Here is a 15,257-nt window from a genome sequence, read left to right as displayed (position 1 = left end):
TAGAGGACAGGAATTCATACCTTGCTGCTTGTGTTACATTTGCCACACGTTAATAGAAGGTGCAGTGAGGAAGCGGCACCTGTGAGTTCATATGGCAGGAGAGTGTTGACGGGTCCTTATTTCCAAACACGTTTCATCTGCCCGTGAGTGGAAAAATGAGCGCTCCCGAGAGGTACATCCGTCGCCATGGCAACGGTGAAGCCAAAGACGAAGGCAAACCGCAGACCACATACCGAAGAGGCTGTGGATGGGGGGGAGGGGCTGGGTCTGTGTAGTGCAATGCTGTGTGTCTGTGTGCTCGTGTCTCTCTCTGTGTCTGTGCATGTTTGTTAATTTGCTTGTTTGTTTGCTTGTTTGTACTTGTTTGTGTGTGTCTAAAAGGTATTGTTATGCATTCGAAAACGTGTAAATAGATGAACAAATAAGGTGGGGGTTGTTATAGCATTGGTAGTGGTCCTGGCTTTGGTGGTGGTTGTGATGGTGGTGCGGTGTTCATCAAGTGTGTGTTTTGGAGGTTGTTATGCGTTAGACAACAGGCAAATATAGCTATCTAGTACAGAATTGGTTGTTGTTACTGTACTGCTGGGGGTTGTGGTGGTGATGGTGGTCGTGATATTAGTGTGAGATCTCTAGCGTGTGTGGACAAAAATTGAGGGGGATGAAAAAAATAATAGTCAGCGAATAGAGAGACAAATAGGTAGATAGATAGATAGATAGCTACAGACGAGACAAAGAATAAAAGAACTATAGTGATAGAATTTATGAAAAAAATGGGAATAGGATGACAAAAGAATGGGAGAGGATAGAGCATAAAGGTAGATATGTATTGCTGGAATGGAAAAGAAGGCATATTAATTATCCTACCTTTTCTCTTGTCGTTGTTGTTGTTGTGGTGGTGGTGGTGGAGGAGACATGCAGGGAGCTAGACACTTTTCAACGTCCTACTGAGCCTTTTCCAGTTCGTCCCTGCTGCTTCACGTCTTCTTTCTACCTACCTTTCTTTTTCTGTGCCAGTCCGTCCTACATGTTTGCTTTCCCTGTCCTTTCCATCTCTCTCTCTTCTCATTCTTCCAATCTGCATGTCCTCTTTTTGTCTGTCTGCCAAAATCTACATATCTCTGTTCTCTTTCTTTCATTCCTTATCTTCTCTCCCTCTTCCATCCACCCGTCCATTCTTCCTTCTCTTCTCTTCCTCCAATCTTTTCGAGGTAAAAATTTAAAGTAATGTGTATAACTTTGTATCGCAGTATTCGGAAGAGAGGCGTTAAAAAGGACATTGGGTGGGAGATAGGATGAAGAAAAAGGAAAGCTAGGATAGGGGCCGTAAAAGAGGGAGGAAGATAATAACGAAAACGAAAGAAAGGTGATGGAGAGAGCATAAGAAGAAAGCGAAGAAATGGACCGAGGTTAATTGAAGTTCAGAACGAAGGAGAGGATGAAGAAGGAAAAAGCAATAGGTGAAAAATTGAAGGGGATGAAAAAATAATAGCCAGGCGAATGGAGAGATATATGGGTAGACAAATAGATAGAGAGATAGATAGGTATTGATATATATAGAAACAGACGAGACAAAGAATAAAAAAAAAACTATAGTGATAGACTTATGAAAAAAATAGGAATAGGATAACAAAAAGAATGGAAGAGGATAGAGTTTAAAGGTAGATAAAACAAAGGGGGGCAGAAAAAAAGAACAAAGAAGAAGAAAGCAAGATAAATGTATAGAAAAGGAGAACAAAGGCTTAAACGATCGGGATGAAAAGGAAAATACAAGAGGAAATACATACAGATCAGGAGAAAATATGCGTGACGGGGTACCATTGTGGCCAAAAATATGGACGGGCATGGAAGTGAGTGCCAAATCAGAAATGGACGGATATATGAAGACAAGATTTATGAAAAGGAAGTGGATATGACGGCAAAAAATGGACAGATGGGAAATCAACAAAAGAAAAAAGACAAAGGCAAAAAAATAAAGAAAAAGGATGGAGATATGAGTGACCCCCCCAAAAAAATCCTGATGAATATATGAAGGCAAAATAATGGATGGAGATAAGAGATCTTCCTACCCCCCCCCCAAAAAAAAAAAAAAAAAAAAACATGACGGGGAACAATAACGGCTAAGAAATGAACCTAGAAAAAATATTATGAAAAATGAAATCAAGGAAAGGTCGAGGAAAATCACGAAATGGACCAGAGGAATAACAGGGAAGGAAACGAGCCAAGAACAAACTAAATTAAAGAAAACAAGCAAACCAGGGACCTCTCCTCCCGAAATTGACCCCTCTTTCGGCCACCTCTTTGGATTCTTTTTAGGAGCAGCGAGTAGCGGGCTTTTTTTTTATTATTTCCTTTTTTTGTGCCCTTGAGCTGTCTCCTTTGTTATAGAGAAAAACAATAGCAAGGGAAAATTAAAAGGACCAAAGGAAAACAAAAGAAACGAGGCAAAAAACGATCTAAGACGAAACGATAAAACAAAAAGAAAAAAAAAGAAAAAATGAGGAGGAGAAGAAAAGCGTCATGGGGTTCCATTGTGGCCAAGAACCCGAACTAAGACAAACTAATAAGAAAAACGAAATTGGTCAAGGAAAAAAAACGAAAAAAACTAAAGAAAAGTGAAAAGTAGTAGGAGAGGAAAAACAATATGCGTCATGAAGTACCACAAGAGCCAAGAAGCAGACTAAGAAAAAATGTATTATAAAAAAAAGGCCAATGAAAAGAAACCAAAGAGGCCGAGGAAAATACGAAAAGGCCAAGGAGAAAAAATAATGAAGAGAATAAAAAAAGGCGTCATGGGTACCGTCGTGAGCAACAAACAAACACAAGACAAAATGATGAAAAAAGCAAAAAAGGCCAAGGAATAAAAGAACAAAAACGGAAAAGGCCAAGGGAAAAAAAAACTAAATGGCAAGGAAAACAAACAAAAAAAGGCCAAAGTATTAAGTGAAGAATAGAAGAGAAAAAAAAGCGTCTGAGAAGTAAGAAAAAGGATGATCAACAATGGAAAAAATGCCTAGAAAAGAAAAAAAACTAAAGGGCAAGGAAAAAAATAAAATAGGCCAAAAAAATGAAAGAATAAGAGGAGAGAGAAAAAAAAGCGTCTAAGAACTAATAAAAAGGATGATAAAAAATGGAAAAAATGCCAAGAAAAAACTCAAAAGGCCAAGGAAAAAAAGTGAAGAAGTGGAGTCGGAAGAAGAGAGAAAAAAAAGCGTCATGGGGTACCGGCGTGGCCCCGAACATCTCCGTCAGACCAATATTGACGCCCCTCAATGGCCAAACATTCTTATCCCGGCTAAACAAACCTTCAGGCTTTATCAGCTGAGCGTCCCTCCAACTCGGCCTCAAAACCACCTCTTGGGCAGGGCGGCGCAGGGCTCGGAGTCGCGTGCCGGGCCTCCTTGTTGATTGACAGGCGCGATGCAATATTGGTCTCTCAAGCAGGGAAATGTTCTGATGCCTTAGCCAGCTGTTCCCGGTATGGACACAGAGTCCCCGTGTATATACGTGGGCATACCAATTACTTGACCCCCCCCTCTCCTCTTCCCCTTTCTTTTCGTTTTTTTTTCCCAATTTTTCATCTTTATCATCGTCCCCTTTTTCTTGACCCCCTGTTCTCCGTTTTCCCTTCTCATTTTCATTTTCCTCATCGTCCCTCATTAATGTTATCTCCTCTTCATCCCCCTTTTCGTTTTCCCCCTTTTTCATCTTCCCTATCGTCCTTCCTTTACTTGATGAGCCCTTCTTCTTCCCCCTCTTCACTCCCTTTTTCCTCTCTCTTTTTCATCCTCCTCATCTCTCCTCCTTCACATGATCTCCCCCTGTCCCTCTTCTCTCTCCTTTTTCCTTCTTTTTCATCCTCCTCTCATCATCTCTCATTCGTGTACATTTCTCTATCCATCCCTTTTTTCCCACCCTATCCTATTTTTTTTGCTATTCCTCCCGGTCCTTCATTCCAAGATAGGCCCTTCTTCACCTATCATCTTTTTTTTTCTCCTTGTCCCTCTGTATCTTCTATCAGCCTCGTTTATCTCACCCCTTTCAGTTCTTTTATTTCTCCTTCCACCTTCCTCTTTCTTTCTACTCTCCAGTATTATTTCGTTTTTTTTTTATTTTTCCTTTCCCATTTCTATCTACCTCTCTGTCCTCCTCCTGCCTTCTTTCCTCTTTTATTTCTTCTTTTCTATTCCTTCCCTCTCTCAATTTTTACCCTTCTTCCCTCTCCCCCTCCATTTCTCTTAATTTTAGTCTTATTCCATCCCTCCATCTTTCTCTTCATTCATTACCTCCTTATATTCCCTCTTTTCTATCCCTTCCCCCCTCTCTCCATCTTTTCCCTCTTTTCTATCCCTTTATCCCTCTTTCTCTGTTTTCCCTTGATTTCAGTCTTGCGCCATCCCTCCATCTTTTTCTCTATCCATTACTTCCTTCTTTTCCCTCCTTTCTATCCCTTCCATTCCTTTCCCTCCCATTTTTTCATCTTTCCGTTCCTTCCATCTCTCCCTCCTTTCCATCCTTTCATCCCTCTCCCCCTTCTGTTTTTCTTAATTTCAGTCTTCTCCCCTTCCCCATCCTCCTCTCTCTCTCTCTCTCTCTCCCTCCCTGCCCTTCCCTCATCCCTCATTTCTCTCCTCTCCTTCCTAGTTCCCTCAAACACGAAGGTTAACATGACCTCATTCTGGCAAGGCAATGAAGGATGTTCGTGTATATTGTGTTTGTTATCATCGTATGTCATTGTATTACTTGGGTCTTGTGTGTGTGCGTGTGTGTGTGTGTGTGTGTGTGTGTGTGTGTGTGTGTGTGTGTGTGCGTGTGCGTGTGCGTGGGTCAGTTGCGTCTATATACAGGGATAAAGACGTGTTCCTCCCTTGTCCATTTTCTTCTCCTTACCCATTTTCCTTTTCCTATTTTCCTACATTTATTCATTTCCTCCCTTTCCCATTTTCCTCCCCTTTCTAAATTTTCCTCTTTTTCCATTTTCTTCCCTTTCTTCCCTTTCCAAATTTCCCCCATTTCCAAATTTTCCTCCCTTTCTAAATGTTCCCATCTTTCCAAATTTCCCTCCCTTTCCCCATTTTCCTCCCTTTCCAAATTTCTCTCCCTTTCCGAATTTTCCTCCCTTTCCAAAGTTCTCTCCCTTTCCAAATTTCTCTCCCTTTCCGAATTTTCCTCCCTTTCCAAATTTCCCTCCCTTTCCATATTTTCCTCCCTTTCCCTGTTTCTCTCCCTTTCCAAATTTCCCTCCCTTTCCAAATTTTCCTCCCTTTCCAAATTTCCCTCCCTTTCCAAATTTCCCTCCCTTTCCAAATTTTCCTCCCTTTCCAAATTTTCCTCCCTTTCCAAATTTCCCTCCCTTTCCAAATTTCCCTCCCTTTCCAAATTTCCCTCCCTTTCCAAATTTTCCTCACTTTCCAAATTTCCCTCCCTTTCCAAATTTCCCTCCCTTTCCAAATTTTTCTCCCTTTCCAAATTTCCCTCCCTTTCCAAATTTCTCTCCCTTTACAAATTTTCCTCCCTTTCCAAATTTTCCTCCCTTTCCAAATTTCCCATCCTTTCCAAATTTCCCTCCCTTTCCAAATTTCCCTCCCTTTCCAAATTTTCCTCCCTTTCTAAATTTCCCTCCCTTTCAAAATTTTCCTCCCTTTCCAAATTTCCCTCCCCTTCCAAGTTTTCCTCCATTTCCCCATCTTCCTCCGTTCCCCTATTTTCCTCCCTTTCCCCATCTTCCTCCCTTTCCTCGTTTTCTTTCCTTTTCCCCCTTTTCTGTCACTCATTTTCAACTTCTAACATCTGTCACTCTGTCTCTCTCTCTTTATCCACAAGCTCCTGAGATACGTGAAATTTGTACCGTCCCTCGTTTTCTTTCTTTATTTTTTGGGATTGCATTGCTTATTGACCTTTTGTTATTCTAGTTGTTTTGAAGTTCACAGGAAGGTTATCTATGTTATCTTTGTGTATGTCAGAAGGTGTGAATTGATTGTGAAAAGTTTGCATTGTTCATTGACCTTTATTTTGTTATTTTAGTTGTTTTTAAGTTCACAGGAAGGTTATCTATGTTATCTTTCTGTATGTAAGTAGGTGTGAATTCTCTAATGTTAAACTTAACCTTATTTTCAGAGCGGAAAGAGGAGGACGAGCAGGAGGAGGAGGAGCAAGAGGATGGGGAAGAGGAAGAGGAGGGCGAGGAAAAGAGGCCAACACACACGCCTAAGTAAAGGTAAAGTAAGAGGAGACTATTTACCTTCCGAGTTAATGAAACTTTGCTCTTCACTTTATTCCTCGCCACCCACGCCTTCGCCCTCGCCGCCGCCGCCCCCGCAACCGGTTCATCTTCATTTTCTTAGTCTCTCTCCCACGTTCTTCTCCTCCTCCTCATGCTACTTTGCCTCATTTTTTCCTCCCACTCTGCTCTCCTCCCTTCCCTCCTCTCCCCTCTCCTCTTTCATCTCCTCCTCCTCCTCCTCCTCCTCCTCCTCCTCCTCGTCGTCCGTGGCCTCTCTGATGTCATTCTTCTTTTCACGATGAAAGAACGGCACGTTTTACTCAAAGACTGGAAGGTAAAGAAAGCGAAATGTTACATGTTTAGTTTCTTTAAGACTCCAAACTATGCTTAAAATAGAATACCTTCCCTTCTTCTTTCCTTTCTATTTGTCTCTTTCATTTTAGATTTATCATAGTAGGTTACGTCTTACATATTTAATCGTTGGGCAAGAGGGAAGATATAGAAGCTTGTCACTCGTGCGTTCCCTTTACAAGTTTACAGGCTAAAAAGGGTTGTTGTGATGAAGCATTCTATCTTAGTTTCGCTCGATCTTGTGCTTCATGGCGGCCGCAGCAGCAACGATACGCTGATGACAACTGCTTGAGTCTTGCGAGGTTCAGTCCCCATGGCTAGGCCTTTATGGTGCTTGACTACAAGTTCAAAGTCTACATGGATGCAGGAGTTAAGAGTAGAGTTGTATGGGAGAGGTATTTGGTGGCCTCTGTCTCAGTGTTATGTAGTGCTCAAGATCATTAAGAACTTTTGCTCGTAAGGGTTTCACAATCCTTAGGAAGACGAGAAAGCAAAATTGGATGCGGGGTTTAGAGATAAGAGATATTTGGCAGGCGGGTGTTGGTACTGTTGGACACATGCTAAAAATCCTCGCGGCTGTTGGAGGTGGTGAAGGTGCAGTCATCGGCATAGGCAAAGACCTCAAGGCGTTGATGGAGGCTTTCGTGTGTGAAGATGTCCCACAGGATAGGTCCAGGCACTAGATCTTGAGAGAATTTAAGAAGCTCATAAAGAGGAATAGAGAGTAATATTTTGGGTATAAGACGAAGAGAACATCATGCATTAGGAAGCATACAGAAGTTAAAGAAATTATGATGACGATTAACAATATATAATGAACTAGAGCTTAGATTTTGATGATGATGGTGAAGGTGATGGTGATGGTGATGATGGTAATGGGATAGGGATAAAATATCTGTCTTCCCATCATGGAAATAGAGGAAGCTCGCATGACATGACTGTTTTCATTTTATTCAGAATTCACTTTCATATCCCCGCAGAGTTTTGATGTGACAGCTAATACAGGTTTATGCCATTTAGACAGATCGACTAATTAGGTCAAACATCGATACCAAAACGTTACAGTCGGATATTTATATAGTTTTTTGAGGGTCCGCCAAGTGTCAGGTGCAGCTAAGTATTGACAAGTGCAGTCCGTTTGATAATAATAATAAAAAAAAAAAATGCGACTAAAAATACTTATTGAATGATACGAAACTATGTCAGTCCATTAGTATTAACGTGTTAGCTGCACAGCATGAAGCGGATAGCAATTTTAGAAGACGATGTGGATGAGAGGAGGAGAAAGAAGAGAAGGAAAACAAGTAGGAATAAAAGAGTAACCTAATAAGTTACTGATAAAAAAAACTGCCGTAAGAGAAGGAAAAAAAATGTATGTAAGTACGAAGCGGTTAGCAGTTGTAGAAAAGGATATGGATAAGAGGAGAAAGAAGAGAAAGAAAACAAAGATATAACGAACAGATTGGGGAGTAAAAAAGTAGGAAGCAGAGAGTAAACTAATAAGTTGATATGAGAAAAAGAATCAAGAATGAGAGAAGGAAAAAAAAATAAGTATAAAGCGGTTAGCAATTGTAGAAAACTGTGGATAAGAGGAGGAAAAAAAAGAGAAGGAAAATAAAGGTAGACAACGAAAGCTAAATGAAGAGAATGGAAAGAAAAAAAGTGAAAAGAAGAGTAAAATAATAAATTGCTTGGAGAAAAAGCATCTATAATAAGAGAAGAAAAAAGGCGTATGAAAAATAGGGATAGATAAGAAAGTGAAGAAAGGGGACGAGGAATATGAAGAAAAAGATTAGAGGGAAGAATAAGTAAGAAAGTAAGGGAGGAAGAAAGAAGAAAATAAGATAGGTAAAATGTTCTAAACGTATAAGAAAACTTTCAACCGAGACTATTCAACTTTTAAAGCCCACAGCGTTTACTGTCTACATTATACCCTTGCAAAAAAAAAAAAAAAGATTGAAAAATACCTAGAAAAAGAAGCCGATTTAAAATACAATAAAACGATAACTGAACTGATTAAACATTATCATATTCTCCGATAGATGAAACAACACACGTATCAGAAGCATTATATTCTTAGCTCTATTTTCCTGGCAAGTTCCTCTGAGCGCTGAGAGTTATAAATAGCAGGTGAGGTCACGAACGCAGGTGTTGTAGAATGGTGAAGGATGTGGAGTGTGGGAAATTGTACCTTTTTGCCTGAACTTGAAGATCAGAGAAGGGGGGTAGAGAAAGGGGGAGGGACAGGGCGGGAGAAAGGGTGAGAGAAAGAAAGTGAGAGAAAGAGGGTGAGAGAAGGAGGGTGAGAAAAAGAGGGTTAGAGAAAGAGGGGGGGAGAGGGAGGGGGGAGAGGGATAGAAGGAGAGGGTTAGGGGGAAGAGAGAGTGGGGAAGAAAGAGGGAGGAGAGAGAAATTAACAGAAAAACAAACAAACAGACATAGACAAACAGGAATAGATACAGAAAGACAGACAGACAGACGCATCCAGAGACAGATCCAGAGACAGACACAGGTAAACATAAACCGAACAAACAGACGAACAAAGAGATAGACAAACAGAAGATCAGAAACAGAGAAAGACAAAGGTAAAGAGAGAAACAAAGAAAGAAGTACTGAGAAGAAAAACGGACAAAAGCAGAGTGGATAGATGAACTTGAAACCGATGAAAAGGGTGACAATTGCAAACCTGAATGGCAACAGCGGTAAATTTGAAGGTAACTCTATGGTCGTGAATGCAAAGGTAACCGGAGAACCCAATCGGTTTAACGTATACGGTATTGACTAACCTTGTGACCTCGATATTCTCCTCCGTCTTTCGCATTTAAGACCGTGATGGATATTCAGTCAGTCTTCTCTTGTCATAGACCACCACCATCACCATCCCTATCACCACCACCACACCCATCACTACCACTACTACCACCATCACCACCACCACCACCACCACCACCAACAACAACAACAACTCGATACACGGCCTCAACCACACCACAGGCACTCCCAGACCACGAGAACACAAATAGTGTCAAGCAACACACCGGGGAAGCAATACAAGAACGAAGAGCAATAAAGAAAAGAGCAAACGAGAAAGCAAAATGGGGAAGATGCGAACGACAGTAAAAATATGAATAAAATGAAGCGGAATGAAAAACGAAAAGTGCAATAGGGGAAAATAGGAACCGGACAACACAAACAACACAATGAAGAGGCTTAAAGAGAAGAGAATAACAGGGGAAGGAGAAAACGAAATGGGGGAAGATGAGAACGAAAGGTGAACTATGATTAAGATGAAGAACGAAAATGAAGACTGAGGTAAGGAAAACAGACTGACGACACACACAGAAATGAAGGAAAATTAAGAGGAGCGAGAAAGCAAAATTGGGAAGATGGGAACGAATGGGAAAAAGAGAATATGAAGAAGGTGGAGAATGAAAAAGAAGAATGAATAGGAAAATATGACCCTGACATCACACACACAGCAATGAAGAAAATAATAGGGGAACTAGAAAGCCAAACAGGGAAAATGTGAACGAAAGGAAAAATATGAACAAATGAAGAATGAAAAAAAAAGAATGAAGGTAAAAAAAAGACCCTGACAACACACAGCATTGAAGAAAATAACATTGGAACTAGAAAGCCAAATTAGGAAAACATGAACGAAAGGAAAAATATGAACAAGATGAAGAATGAAAAAAAAAGAATGAAGGTAAAAAAAAGACCCTGACAACACACAGCAATGAAGAAAATAACATTGGAACTAGAAAGCCAAATTAGGAAAACATGAACGAAAGGAAAAATATGAACAAGATGAAGAATGAAAAAAAAGAATGAGGAAGAGAAAAAAATACCCTGACAACACAAACAGCAATGAAGAAAATAATAGGGGCACTAGAAAGCCAAATAGGGAAAAAAATATATATATGAACGAAAGGAAAAATATGAACAAGATGAAGAATGAAAAAAAAAAGAATGAGAAAGGGAAAAAAAAAATGACAACACACACAACCCTCGTGGACTCAATACTCACCCCCGTCTTACTCATTGCAGCCCGTGATGGATAATGAGTCGAGCTTCTCTTAACTCGTTTACATGAATAATTATCCCTCGCTAGTCTTTTATGAATCAGTCGGTCCACAAATTCGAGCGGATAGCCGGATAGACTCAAACGGATATCACTGGCCGCTTCCAGGAGCACGAAAGGTTAATGAACGAAGACTCATAATTGATATAGTGAAAAGAAGAGAAAAAAAATGAGAAACGGAGAGAAATAAAAAGAAAAAATAAGTCGGTAGTTTAAAATCAGGTCAGTGATGTTTATGTTTTATGCCTATAGACCTTAAAGAAACCCCAAAATATCTTCGTAAAGGATAGAAAAAAATGAAGAACGGAGAGAAATAAAAAAGGAAAATAAGTCGGTAGTTTAAATCAGATCTCTATAGTTATCTTTATGCTTGTAGACCTCAAACAAACCTCAAAATATCTTATAGTGAAAAACAAACACAAAATCATCTTATCGGACGTGGGTTTGACTTGGATTCGAACTGGGACCTCTCGCATCGTAAGCCAAGAGACCATCAGGCATGAATTAACTACGAGGGACTTAATTATTTTCCTACACACCTGAGGGAAATACCTGAGTTACAATGGCCGTAAATGCACAAATAAGTCGACGATCGTAAACACACAGGAGGTACTAAAGCAAATCAAGGTGTTCGGTACTGCCTGACCTCGTTGACTCGATGATCTCCGTCTTTCTCATAGGTTTTTAGGTTACGGAGTCATAGAAACACACGGACAAGGGAGGTAGAATGGATGTAGAGGTATTTCATGGGGGAGAGAATAGACACACAGGCTGTTCAATGGCGTTAAAAAATATATATACACTGCCTTTCGTTCTTTTCTGAAACTGTTTTGCTCTGACTTGTTTGGAGTAGCGCTGAGATAGGTTAGGTAGAATGGATGTAGAGGTATTTCATGTGGGAGAGAATAGACAGACAGGCTGTTCAGTTGCGATAAAAAATATATACACTGCCTTTCATTCTTTTCCGAAACTGTTTTGCTCTGACTTGTTTGGAGTAGCGCTGAGATAGGTTAGGTAGAATGGATGTAGCAGTATTTCATGGGGGAGAGAATAGACACAGAGGCTGTTCAGTGGCGTTAAAAAATATATACACTGCCTTTCGTTCTTTTCTGAAACTGTTTTGCTCTGACTTGTTTGGAGTAGCGCTGAGATAGGTTTTCTTTTTTTTTCTTTTTTTACAGCAAAAGAAACCGCTCAAGGGCCACAGAAAAAGGTGTAAAAAAAAAAAGAAAGCTAATCGCTGTTCCTGCAGAGACAAAAGTTATGAGCGGCCAAAATAGAGGTCAATTTCGGGAGGAGAAATGTCTTGATAAACTCCTCTGCGTTGATTTTTTTTCCTTAACTACGAAATAATTGGGTAGTGTAAATGTTGACAAATAGATATATAGATGATCAGAAAGGTAAAGAGGAAGACAGATAGATAAAGAGATGGATACAAAGCTAGATACAGCATTTTGATATCTGAATGTGTGTAGACGGACAGACAGATATTGATAAACAGATGATAAACTGAAATAGATATACAGATGATCAGAAAGGTAAAGAGGAAGACAGATAGATAAAGAGATGGATACAAAGCTAGATACAGCATTTTGATATCTGAATGTGTGTAGACAGACAGATATTGATAAACAGAGATGATAAACTGAAATAGATATACGGATGAATAGAAAGGTAAAGAATAGAGGAAGATAGATAGATAAATAGATGGATACACAGCTAGATACAGCATTCTGATATCTGAATATGTGTAGACGGACAAACAGTTATTGATAAACAGAGATGATAAACTGAAATAGATATACAGATGAATAGAAAGATAAGGAATAGAGGAAGATAGATAGATACATAGATGGATACACAGCTAGATACAGCAATCTGATATCTGAATATGTGTAGACGGACAAACAGTTATTGATAAACAGATGATAAACTGGCTCCCACATACGAGAAACAGAGATAAAAAGGTGGACAGATAGAGATAAATAGGACATAGGAATAAATCCATACATAAGTAATACGCCAATGAAAGTGTAAATACAGTTGAACAGAAGCATGAGGTCTTATACAGAGCCCCGACAAAAATAGTAGATAGAAGGGACAAAGAAAACCGAAGAAAAATAAAAGGAAAACATGTATAGAAGTAGAGAAATAAAGAAAGAAAAAAAAGAAGAGAGAGAAAAGGGGAACATAAATAACAGATAAAGTTAAAGAAAACTAACCTTAAGAAGAAAATGATAAAAATACACACTTTAAACACATACAAAATTAACACATACATAAAAAGAAGAGAGGAGAAAGAAGAGGAATAGATAAAATAACGAATAAAAAAGGAAAAAGAGAAAATTTAACCATATTCCTCATCTCTCTCTTATATATAAAATTACAGATATATAGAAAGAAAAAAAGAAAAAGAGAAAAGACAAACTAACAGATGAAAGGAGAGAAAGAAAATTACCCCACCTTCCTCATCTGTGTCTCTCCGCGTCTGTCTGTCAGCCTCCCCGCCTCTGTCTGTGGCCGTCCGTCTATATCCGTCAGGCTCATATAATCTAATGCATCAGATTATCATCCCAAATAATCCAATCTTCGCCTTTTGTGATATGGATAACCCGAACTCTTACTTTTCATGAGCAGCCTCCCGCCTCATCTTGGCTGTCTGGCTCGCTATGTGGCTCCTTGGGTCTGGCTTTGTGGCTCCCTGTATGAAGGACGTCGTGTGTGTGTGTGTGTGGGAAGGAGGGATGGGAGGGGAATGGGGAGGAACAGGGAAGGGGGGGGGAAGGGAAGAGGTGAAAGGTTGGGTTTGATTAGGGGTTAGAGGTTGAAAAAGGAGGGTCTGGTGTGGTGTGTGTGTTTGTGCGTGTGTGTGTGTGTTAGTCCTTTATATATAACGAAAAACAGTGCTGAGTCTCTTCTGCTTAAATAATAATAGGAATTATAGTAATAATGATGATAATGATGACTGAATTGATTACTGAGTTGACCATATGACCTGTGACCTCTTTTTCTCCTTTCTATTTCTATTCTCTTTCCCTTTTCCTCTCTACCCAATCACTCCATTTTGTCCCCTTTCCTCCTCTTTTTCCTTTTCTCCTATCCCCTCATTCCCCATTCTCCGTTCCCCTCCATCTACCCTTATCCTTTCCTCTCTTTTCTTTCCATTCCTCCATCCCACTCATCCTTCCCTCCTCTTCTTCCTCGTGATCCTCTTCCTCCTTCTCCTCCTCCTCCTTCTCCTCCTCCTCCTTCTCCTCCTCCTCCTTCTCCTCCCCCTCGTCCTCCTCGTCCTCCTCCTCCTCGTCCTCCTCCTCATCGTCCTCCTCGTCATCGTCCTCCTCGTCCTCGTCCTACGCCCAGTCCATCACCTCGTTCTCATCGACTTATACGTAAAAAATGAGAGAAAAAGTAATGGGATTGGATGAATTCAACACCAACTCTGCCGTAAAATAAATCACAAATGTTCATTAAGTTTTCGGGCAGTCTCGCATTAGGGAAGGATTTTTGTGTGCAAGTTTTGCGGAATGACTGCCATTTACACGATTTTTTTGGCCGAATCATTTGAGTTTTCTTTTTTCAACAACATTTTACGTGGAGTTGAATGGGAAGCTTTTTTGTAGGTGCAGATTGGCATTTTATTTTCAGTATTTATTTTATTTTATAAGTACCCAAAGATGATCTGTTAACTACATCATTACACTACTCTTAACAAACATAATACTGAAAAACTAAAACTGCTTATTACATGAAAATACTTAAAGAGAAGAAGTGGTCCTACAAATTGCAATTATTATATTGAATTAAAACTGGTGTTATTAAATTCTGGCACCAAACTTTCCCGAATTTCATAATCAAGTAAAATCAACAAGTTTTGGCCACTAAAGAAATAATGTTGTCATGAAAAAGAACGAAACAAGATGGGGAGGATAGGGAGGGAAAGGAGGACAAAAGGTAGGGGGTAGTAGGAGAAGGAGGAGGAGGAAGAGGAGGAGGAAAAGAAGGACGAGGAGGTGGAGGTGGAGGTGGAGGTGCAGATGGAGGAAGAGGAGGATGAAATAATAATAATAGGAGTAAATGAGGACAAAGGAAGGAGTGACAGGAGTAGAAATAATGTTATAGTAGTGAAGTAGAAGCATTAGTAGTAGTAGCAGTAGTAGTAATAGTGAGGAATTATTATCATCAGTGGTAGTAGTTGGAAAAGGAAGGAGAATATAGGAGAAGTAGGAGTAGTAGTAGTAGTAGTATTAGGAGGAGGAGGAGAAGGGCGGGGAAGAACACACCTAGACCTGTCAGCGGCCCATAATTAGAGAGGAGGTGGGCGGTGGGGCGGTGCGGGGCGGGGCGAGGCGAGGTGAGCGAGGTGGGAATCGGGGTTGGGGGCAGGGGGGTCGCGAGGGCGGGTCGGGAAGGACAGGAGAGGAGGAGGAGGAGGGGGGGGGGGAAGGGAGGGGTTGTCAACAGCAGCAGCAGAAGACCCCCTCACACACACCCTCACTCCATGGGGCGCTCTTCCTCTGATCCCTCCCTCTGGACACCCCCTCTCCTCTACCCCCACCCCCCTCCACCCCCTCTCCCTTGCAACTGTTTGTGACACTCAACATCGGG

General features: G+C 40.5%; 1 protein-coding gene across 2 annotated transcripts in view; it reads left to right on the top strand.

Moving 5' to 3' along the window:
- Positions 1 to 15,257, top strand: part of LOC127008977 (twist-related protein-like) — a 283,842-nt gene that overhangs the window by 38,860 nt on the left and 229,725 nt on the right. For both annotated transcript variants that reach the window (XR_007761495.1, XM_050881531.1), the window contains exon 2: positions 6,115 to 6,214. The gene's annotated coding sequence lies outside the window, so the exon portion shown is untranslated. The remainder of the gene's footprint in view (positions 1 to 6,114; positions 6,215 to 15,257) is intronic.

The sequence above is a fragment of the Eriocheir sinensis genome, chromosome 39, assembly GCF_024679095.1.
Source record: "Eriocheir sinensis breed Jianghai 21 chromosome 39, ASM2467909v1, whole genome shotgun sequence".
Lineage (NCBI taxonomy): Eukaryota > Metazoa > Arthropoda > Malacostraca > Decapoda > Varunidae > Eriocheir > Eriocheir sinensis.
Note: the sequence above shows the minus strand (reverse complement) of the source record. Positions and strands in the feature narration are given on the sequence as shown.